The 10,910-nt window shown below is 40.0% G+C and overlaps 1 long non-coding RNA gene across 1 annotated transcript; it reads left to right on the forward strand.

Moving 5' to 3' along the window:
- The first annotated feature begins 4,591 nt into the window (after positions 1 to 4,591).
- Positions 4,592 to 8,859, forward strand: LOC129058040 (uncharacterized). Its single transcript, XR_008522863.1, has 2 exons — positions 4,592 to 4,808; positions 7,113 to 8,859. It is a non-coding gene; the product is annotated as an uncharacterized LOC129058040 (long non-coding RNA).
- Positions 8,860 to 10,910: the final 2,051 nt, after the last annotated feature.

A 10,910-nucleotide genomic window follows, 5' to 3' on the forward strand; every position in this document is an offset into this window, starting at 1 on the left:
TATAGATCAATGGAACAGAACAGAGCTGTCAGAAATAATGCCACATATCTACAACTATCTGATCTTTGACAAACCTGAGAAAACAAGAAATGGGGAAAGGATTCCCTATTTAATAAATGGTGCTGGGAAAACTGGCTAGCCATATGTAGAAAGCTGAAACTGGATCCCTTCCTTACACCTTATACAAAAATCAATTCAAGATGGATTAAAGACTTAAATGTTAGACCTAAAACCATAAAAACCCTAGAAGAAAACCTAGGCATTACCATTCAGGACATAGGCATGGGCAAGGACTTCATGTCTAAAACACCAAAAGCAATGGCAACAGAAGCCAAAATTGACAAATGGGATCTAATTAAACTAAAGAGCTTCTGCACAGCAAAAGAAACTACCATGAGAGTGAACAGGCAACCTACAAAATGGGAGAAAATTTTCACAATCTACTCATCTGACAAAGGGCTAATATCCAGAATCTACAATGAATTCAAACAAATTTACAAGAAAAAAACAAACAACCCCATCAAAAAGTGGGCGAAGGACATGAACAGACACTTCTCAAAAGAAGACATTTATGCAGCCAAAAAACACATGAAAAAATGCTCACCATCACTGGCCATCAGAGAAATGCAAATCAAAACCACAATGAGATACCATCTCACACCAGTTAGAATGGCGATCATTAAAAAGTCAGGAAACAACAGGTGCTGGAGAGGATGTGGAGAAATAGGAACACTTTTACACTGTTGGTGGGACTGTAAACTAGTTCAACCCTTGTGGAAGTCAGTGTGGCGATTCCTCAGGGATCTAGAACTAGAAATTCCATCGACCCAGCCATCCCATTACTGGGTATATACCCAGAGGACTATAAATCATGCTGCTATAAAGACACATGCACACGTATGTTTATTGCGGCATTATTCACAATAGCAAAGACTTGGAACCAACCCAAATGTCCAACAATGATAGACTGGATTAAGAAAATGTGGCACATATACACCTTGGAATACTATGCAGCCATAAAAAATGATGAGTTCATGTCCTTTGTAGGGACATGGATGAAATTGGAAATCATCATTCTCAGTAAACTATCGCAAGAACAAAAAACCAAACACCGCATATTCTCACTCATAGGTGGGAATTGAACAATGAGAATACATGGACACAGGAAGGGGAACATCACACTTCGGGGACTGTTGCGGGGTGGGGGGAGGGGGGAGGGAGAGCACTGGGAGATATACCTAATGCTAGATGACGAGTTGGTGGGTGCAGCGCACCAGCATGGCACATGTATACATATGTAACTTACCTGCACATTGCGCACATGTACCATAAAACCTAAAGTATAATAATAATAGTAAAAAAATAAAAACATAAAAAAAAAAGAAAATGTGGTACATATACACCAAGGAATACTATGCAGCTATAAAAAGAAAAAAAATCATATCCTTTGCAGCAACATAGAAGAAGCTGTAGGCCATTATCCTAAGTGAATTCATGCAGGAACAGAAGACCAAATACCCCATGTTCTCACTTAATAAATAGGGGCCAAAACATTGAGTACTTGTCGACATAAAGATGGTAACAATAGACACTGGGGACTACTGGGGAAGGAGGAGGCAAGGGTTGAAAAACTACTGGGTACTATGCTCTTGGGTGATGGGATAATTCATACCCCAAAACATCAGCGTTATGCAATAGATTCATGTAACAAACCTGTACGTGTACCCCCTGACTCTAAAATAAAAGTTGAAATAAAAATTTAAAAGGTTTTATGGTTGGTACTCTTTTTCCTTCCTACATTCTTACCTTGGTGAATCAACATCTCCCAAAGCATCAGTGATCCCCTGATGCAGGTGATTCAGAAATCTGTAATATTAAATGCTTAGATAGAGTTTAGAGCTTGCCCCCAGCATTTTAATTCCATGTTTTCCACATTGAACTTTTCTTCCTTAAGCTTGCTTTTCTTCCTGACCTCTCCAGTTCTGCAAATGGCAGTACTGTTCTCCCATCACACATCATCACCTTACAAGAGGTCTTTCAGATCGTTGACTCCTTTCTCTCCTTTGCCCCCTGCATCCACTCAGCCACTCTGCTTCCACAATCTCTCCCATGTCTATCTCTTCCTTTTCTTGGCTACAGCCCCAGTTCAGCCACATGGGGATTCTCAACAGTGGCTATACATTAGATCATATGGTCAGCTTTAAAAAAGAATTTTAAAAAGACAACCATTTCAGCTTCCCATTTCTGACCAACTGAGTCTGTGACTCTGAGGTAAAAAGCTAGATTGAGGAATTCAAAAAAAAAATCTCCCCAGGGAAGTATAATGTGAGGACATGCTTGATAACACCTGGGTTCGATTATTTGAAGGAAAAAAAAAAAGGCCCATGGTTTTCCCCACCTCCTGTCTGTCACCAGCCCAACCTTTCTTCTACATTTCTGCTCTATGATTAACAACTTAAATACTGCTCGGACAGGGGCATTAATTTGCTTCAGTACCTTCAATGTCTCTCCACCACTGCTTTCAGGATAAATTCATGTTCCTCAGCCTAGCCATGAATTCTTTTAGAACTGGCCCCAACTTTCCAGCCTTCTTTTGTGGTATTGCTTCTTTGTAAACTATAAGCATCTGCAAAAGTTAGCATGCCCTACTTGGTCTTATTTCTTTGGTCATTATGTTCTTCTTGTCTGAATGGATTTCATAATCTTTGTATATCACTTAGGATGCATTCAGCTGCAGGTTATAGATATTCAACTAAAACTGGCTTGACAAATAAACTCCTTTGCATATTTAAAATGCTTGAAAGTGAGTTCAAGGATGAAAGCTGGTTTCTCTGTGATTATCTTGCTTTTCCTCTAGATACCAAGATGGTAGCCACAACTGCAAGCATCACAGCCTTGGATAACCATATTCAAGCCAGGAAGAAACACAGTTGCTATTTATTTATTTATTTATAATCAAGAAGGAAATCTTGCTGACCTCCCTTCAATGCCATTAGCCAGCATTGAATCAAAAGACCCTGTTCTCGTCTCAAAGAAGGCTGGAAAAGTGAATATCTGGCATTGGCAGCTTCTATACTGGGAGGCTGGCTCTTCCAGGAAAGAAGAAGTGAGTTGAGAAGGCAAACAATATGGGGAGGCAAACAACGGGGTCTCTCACATTTTGTTTTGAAATACAGTATTTGATTTTTAACCAAATTCCACGCAAATGCCTTCTCCAGGAAGCCCTGCTCAATCTATACCAGATAAATCCGGAAGTTTTCTCTCTTTGTGTTGTCATGGTATTTTGTTTAAATCTCTCTCATTGCTTTTGTGTGCTTCTGCTTTAGTTTATGTTATTTGTGTACATGTGCTATTTCCTATTGAATTATAAGCTCCTTGAGGGCAGGGATTATGTCTTAGTCATCTTTGTATATCCCATAGTAGCAAGTCAATGTAAACATATTTTATTGCAAGAATAATATTCTGGCACTTATTGCCCTCATATTATTTGTTCTGCTGGTGTCATTTTCAAACATGCTTTCAAAATTTGTTTTAGGCGGCTATTCAGCCAAGGGACATGAAGTCGTAGTGAGAGCAAGTCTTCAGTTACTGTGTTCTTCCTGGTTCTTTTCTTCTACCCAGTCATCTGAAGGACATGGTCCCCCTTTCCCACCCCTGCCAGTTTCAGAAAGAACAGATTCAGGTGGTAATGGCAGAGTCTGACCACCTCTAACAGTTCTATCAAAATATTTGGGCTTCTCTCCTTCAAGCCTGAATGTGTTCAGGCTGGAATAGACGCTGCCAGCAGGGCTATTGAGAAAAGCCCCACCAGGTGGTACTCATCCCCCCACTGGGCCACTCCAGGAAGAGTCAGCCAAGCAGAGAAGGGTGTTACATCTTCCCTCCACTCGGGAGACACTAGCTTCAAAGGCCTGGTCTGACAGGAAAATGAATGGAAACTGGTAGAAGCAGGGGAGCGTTGAGGCAATGCGAACTTATTAAAAGAACAGTAGTAACAGTAATTCTCAAAACATTATTTATCTGAGAGTGAAAGGGACAGGGATTTCATCAGCCTGAAATGCCAGAGCTTGGTTGCATTCAACTACCCGTGTGGTGATTCAGCAGAACCCACATGGGGTGTTATTTCATAGCAGCTTCTGGGAGAGGAAAAAGTGCATTAGATCCTCGTTATATTTTGCCTAGTGTGTGATGTACTGAGCAACTGTGACCCTGGAAAGTTAGATTTCTGCCCTCTCCATTGCTTATAATCAAAGAGAGAGATGTGCTCTAGGTTGTTGAGTGTGTGTATCTCTGTGGGGGTGCTTGTGGTTTCATGAAGAGTCTATGTGGGGACGTCACTTGAACATGGGTTCCCAGGCATTTTTCTGTCTTGGAGGAGACGCTCATCTGGCGCAGCAAACACAGAGTCGTTAAATTGGATTTTCATGGAGTGGAGAGGGGGGTGATGCTAGCAGCTGGCAGAATTAAGTAAAGCAGTGGGGTGCTGCCTGTTTCCCCTAAGGAGGGATGTGGTTTGTTGCCCAATTTTAAACTGTTGTGACTCAGTTAAGAGGAAATCAATTGGAAAACTTAAAATGACTTAATTGGCTGTTAGAACACTGTGGCTCCACAACTATTTGATTTCCTCCACGTCCTGTCAGAGGATGCTGATGGGCCTTCTTCACTTCAGCTTTCTTAGCAGCAATTCTTTGAGGCCCTTTCCTTTCCCATCTAGGGCCAGATGATTGCTCCCTCTACAGCACAAAGAGTGATTGCTGCCTGAAACTGGTGCTGTGCCCCGTGTAAGGACAACGACAGAGCCTAATGGGGTAAGCAGGATTCCAGGATTCAGGCTTGGCTTTTGTTGAGTTACAAGGACTTTGAAAGGATAGGGCTTAGCTGGGAGAACTTAGAAACTTAGATGAACCCAATGCACCATAAGATGATGCCAGTATCAGCAATACTTTCCAAAAGTTGCTGATCCAGCAAGATGAAGTAAATCAAAATATAATTTTTACCCTCCAATAATTTTACTGAGTGATTAATACCTTTGAGGCTCTGGACTCACCACTACCCGTATATTATCTAATTTCATATTTGAAACAGTGCTTTGAGTTCTCTACTGTTAGCTATAATTTGCAGATGAGGAAACTGAGGTTTGGAAAGGTTAAGTCATTGACCTCTGAACTTTAGCATGCATCAAAGTCACCTAGAAAGCTTGTTAAAACACAGATTGCTGGAATTCCTTTCTGCCTGACTACCCTTGAACTGGGACATCAGCTGTTTCTTGTATTCCGACTTGAACTGAAACATTAGCTTTTCCTGGTTCCCCAGCCTGCCAGCCTTTGTACTAGAACTGCTCCATCAGCTCTCCTGGTTCTCCAGCTTGTCAACTCACCCGGCAGTTCTGGGGCCATGCCTGAGAATGTGCATTTCTGACAAGTCTCCAACTGATGCTGATGATGCTGGTTCAGAGACCACACTTTGTGAACCACTGCCTTAGGCTAAGGAAACTCAAGCCTTCCTTAATAATTCCCCCAAACCAGATCTTGCTGCTCAGATTCTCCCAAGAGATTCAACTTCATTTAAACACACATTTAATTTGCTGTGTACATGAGATGAATAAGATACAGCTCTTTCTTTCAAGGTGCTCACATGCTAGAGCTAGGAGTGGAGAAGATAGAATCTAATATGTAAATAAATAATTTCACTAGAATGCAATAAGTGTCTGTAGAGTTCAGTGAAGGCAAAAAGGGAGTGTAATCGGGTTTACCTGAGGACAAAGGATGTCTAAGGTCTCCACGGTAAAAGGAAGACTTATGGACTTATGCAGGAGATGAGAGACGCAAGGGGTCAACGCTCAGATAAGGTGGCCAATCCCTCCTCAGGTCCTCATTTCTTTTGGTTTGGCCTGGTTGCTTTTGGCTCTATGTTTGGCCTGATTGCTGTGGTTGGTGCTTTCTACATCCACCCTGCAGCGCGTTGGTTCTCTTCCTGCCAACTTGGTCACCCACACCTGGTCTTCCTGGGCCCATCCAGGAGACACTCAGGAGGAATGCATACTGAACCCCTTTTCCCTCAATTGTTCTGGGGATTGAAAGAAGTTCCATGAGCTTTACAACCAGTGAAAATTGTCGCCAGCTTCGCAATTCTGGCCAACATGTCTATGCTTTGAAGTCTGGTTTCTGCCTTTTACAATTCTATTTTTAAAATGTATTAAAGATGTTTAAACGTGGCAGAGACTTCCAATAAAAGCCGTGCTGCTTGAGAATCAGGATGCTGGTCTCAATTTAAAGTGCCTGTTAAAAAATAAGATACCCATGTAAAAGGGGCTCTGAAGGACTGACCGAATAGCTCTTATGGAAATCAAGCTCACTCACCAATGGCTCTGATAGAATTTCAGAAGTTAGTATGCCCTGTGTCTATCCCCTGTTTATGCCCTGAAAGTGCCTTTTAATACAAAGTGATTGAATTTTTGTTTGACTTAGTCACTAACAAAAAACTGTGAAACTAAAACAGGAAAAAGTCTCTAACAAAATAGTTTGGCAAAAACTTTGGCTAAAAAACCAAACAAGGTCTAATAAGTAGTACCTATTATTCTACCAGTACTGGCTCCCTGAAGAGGTGTCTGGAGTCATCCCATGCTTCCACAGAATCACAACTCTGAACATCATTTGGGGACCAATCTCTCTTGACAGTCTATTTTGTCTTGATAACTTTATCAGACCCTTTAGGAAGCTACTGAAAAGATAAGATGTGGTTCCTGACCTATGTTCTCCCCATGATACCTACGCTCAGTTACCCAAAAGTCATTACTGATTCCGGCTTAAGTCTTTTCCCCTTTTCTTCATCCTTACTGCTATTGCCTTAGTTTAGGTTGTTACTTGTGTGCCAAATACTGTAGGTTAATTTATCCAACACCCATTTCTATACCTTTTTCTCAGGTCTCCCTATCCTTTAAAATCTAGAAAGCTAAAATTCACATTCTCAGACTCTCTTGAAGTTAAGAGTGGCCATGTGGCACAGTCTGGCCCGTGAAATGTAAATCAAAGTTGGCTGGGGATTTCTGGGATGCTCTTGTTTTCCTGATATAAGCAGTGACACTTTCTTTTCACATTCTTTCCTTCTTTCAGTTGCCTGAAATATGATACACCAGTGAAATCTGTCACTGCCGTCTCGTGACTATGAGCGAAATGCCAGGAGAATTGCAGAGTCCTTGGCTCTGTCATTTTGAGCTGCTGAACCGATGTCTACAATTGTCAACTTCTGGACTTCTCCTTACCAAAGGAAAAAAAACCCTCAATTTATTTAAACTATTATTTTTCAGTTATTCGTTACTTAAAGACACAGATATTATTTAACTGAGTTATTACATGAGCTCAGAGTGATTAAGTAACTTGATTAAGCCATTAATAAATGGCAGAACCAGAATTAAATCTGATAGATTTGAGGCTAACTCTAAAACTTGTATTCCATTGAATTTTCTTCTGTGAATCTCTTGCATAGTATGGTGTCTAGTTGTTACATTAATGTTTTTTCTTTTTTTTTTTCAGGAAAAGATACCTCCTAAAATCTGCTGTAGCACATCTGTCTTGGTGGATATGGGTAGTTACCTTACGACATAACTTACTCTGAAAGAACCAATGGAAAGACCCTTCTCAATTATGTAACTATCAGGCAATTGAGCAGTGGTTGCACCAAGGAAAGAGTAATAGACCCTTTTTGTGGCTTAACAAAACCAGCTTCTCCAAATAACAACTTGGTGTATAGATGTGATTATTGAGGTAGAAAATGACATTCTCGTAGCCATGAAGTCTTCTGGGAGGAAATGATGGCATTCATTACCAATCCCACCACACCCTCACCTTCCATTTGAGATTCAGCATCTTTAGATGCCTCAGTGAGACTCAGTCTCAATTGTGGTCTACAGGCAGGAAAAGAAAGTAAAGACCATGCATGAGGGAATTTCCCCATGAGGCAAAGCAGTGTAAAGTGGGTCCCCTGATTCATCTGCAACACCTAGACTGATGCAGAGAAGCGCTGAACCTGCTTTACGACTAAGAGCTGAGCATGTCAGTGTGAACCAGCTTTTATTGTTCCAAGCATGATAAGCTCTGTCCACAGAGTTGAACCAGTGAGATCACCACTTCACAATCAAAAATGCATCAGTGTGCATGGAACCAACAACAGTAAGTTGTTTGCAAACTGGAGTATCTGGCAGCCTGGTCCAATTCAGCAGTTCACTCTCTGACAGGCATTTGGAAGTAAGACTGGGCCTCTCTAGAATAAGGAAGCACAGGGGTTTTTAGGTAATGTAGAAGTATGTCCTTTAAAATATCCTAGATTCCTGTTATTCTGACAAATGGTGGATCCAGCCATTTTAATTTGAAGAATATGCGATGTGGTCAAATTTGTCTCCTGAGCTGGTGAAACAGGTAGTAACAACTACATAAGTAAAAGGGCTAATAGACAAAAACCAAGGGAAAATATTATAACTGAATTAATCAAAATATGGGTTAACGGGCATTGTTCCTGAAATGTAATAATCTATTTGGATTTAGAGCATACTGAGTCAACTAACTCATATTTCAAAGGCTCCTTTTATGTTGAATTTTCCCCCAATGGTAGACAGTCTCTGGAATCAAGAGTTACACTGGAGAGGGGGTGGGTCACTGGGAAAGTCTGTGTTACATTATTTTCAGTTCCATGTTATTCAACCTGACTTTATGTGCCAATAAATATTCATGCTGGCTAGAAGCGAAGATAGCATTAACCTCCATGGATCACATGGAAGGGAAGCTTCAGCTTTAATGCTAATGACTTTTGCATTATTTTATCAGAATCTTTAAACCTTGGGCCATTCTGAATCACAATATTGGAGAGTCAACATTATGTATAAATTACATATAGAAGATAGTAAAAGATAAATCCAGCAGGCGCAGATTAGGTGGCTTAATTGGTGTTTGGCTTAATTGGTAATATGGATAATACTAAGTGTTTAGGATTCTACTAACAGTGCAGTATTTAAAACTTCAGTTTTAAAAATCAAGTCCAGATTTTCAAGGAACAAAACATTAATGTCTAACTATCTTAAAATTCTACAAAAGGCCTTACATTTTTAAGTCCAAGTAGGGGTCTTTATCGAAAACATGTCATGCCAGTTTTCAGAATGCATCCAGAATTAAGTTTGTAAGGAGGGACGTAATAGGTTTTGAACAGTTAAAAAGTTGCTCCAAGCACTCTGCTAAACACTTCATGTTCCTTCTTTTAATCTCCACAGTAGTCACGTGAAGTAGGTATTCCTATGTCCCCATTTCATAGATGAATAAACAGGCACAAAAGGACTCATGGATTTCCCCAAATTACACAGCCTATACTGAATTAGTAAGAGTTAAATTCTGATTGTCCTTGAAAATGTGCCTCCTTTGATCCATTGCTTGTTCAGGAACTCGTTGTTTAATTTCCACATATTCATGAATTTTCCAGTTTTCCTCCTGTTACTGATTTGTAGTTTTATAATCATTATGGTTGGAAAAGACACTTGATATGATTTTAGTCTTCTTGAATTTGTTAAGACTTGTTTTGTGGCCTAAATTATGACCTATTCTGGAGAATATTCCATGTGCACTTTCTTTCTTTGTTTTTCTGTTTTTGTTTTTGTTTTTTATAAAAAATACCAAAGTCAGCAGAAAAAAAAAAAAAAAAAGAAAATGTGCCTCCTTAAGTTATGCCTAGTACCATCCTCCACCTTCACTTTCCCAAGTCTCCCTCCCTTCAGACACTTCTCAATAGGGACTAAAGAATCATCCATAATCCATACTTTTAAGACTCAATTAGAAAGAATAATTTCCAGGTACACATGGTTTTCCTGACATTCCTATTTTAGTGTCTCAAAGAAAATATCTGCTGAAATGTTAATGATTGGCCTTTATCATATGGTAGGAAGTTTTTATACATGTCTACTGCTGTTGCAGCTTCCTTGACTAATTTTGAATTTCCCTAAGATCTGACAATGGCCTTACTAGAAGACACTTAAATGTGTTGAATTGGATGATTGATATATAGTACAGGCAAAGCAGCAAATCAAGCTTATATGACTTTGGCTAGGTCCCTTCTCGAGCTGGAAGTCATAGCAGCTGTGGGAGACATGCTGATGGTTGCTACTATGTCCTCATGACGGGAAACTAGCTATGCTCAATCTTGATTTTCTTTTTTTTTGGAGATGGCGTTTCGATCTTGTCACCCAGGCTATAGTGCAATAGCACAGTCTTGGCTTATTGCAACCTCCACCTCCCGGGTTCAAGTGATTCTTCTGCCTCCGCCTTCTGAGGAGCTGCGATTACAGGCATGTGCCACCAAGCCCAGCTAATTTTTGTATTATTAGTAGAGACGGGGTTTCACCATGTTGGCCAGGCTGGTCTCAAGCTCCTGACCTCAGGTGATCCACCTGCCATGGCCTCCCAAAGTGCTGGGATTACAGGCATAAGCTACTGCACCTGGCCAGATCTTGATTTTTATCACATGTAAATGAGAATTTGGAACTCTCTGAAGAGAGTGCATATTGCTTCTACAAAATTAATTTTACTCAGTTATAACATACTGAGCATTAAATGGTTGCATAGAATAGTACTGTGGGTTTAACCCATGTGTTTTGCTGTCACAATGAATTCATTTTATATAAATAGAAATACAGAAATATGGCATTTTGTAGCTTTTTTTTTCACTTAGTATAATGCTTTCAAGGTTCATCCATACTGTAGCATGTATCAATAGTTCATTCCTTTTATGTCCAAATAATATTCCATTGTATGGACATACCACATTTTGTTTATCCATTCATTAGTTGAAACATTTGGGTTGTTTCAATTTTTTTTACTCTTATGAATAATGCTGCTATGAACATTTGTGTACACATTTTTATGTGAACATAT

This window comes from Pongo abelii, chromosome 11 (genome assembly GCF_028885655.2).
Source record: "Pongo abelii isolate AG06213 chromosome 11, NHGRI_mPonAbe1-v2.0_pri, whole genome shotgun sequence".
NCBI classification, from domain to species: domain Eukaryota; kingdom Metazoa; phylum Chordata; class Mammalia; order Primates; family Hominidae; genus Pongo; species Pongo abelii.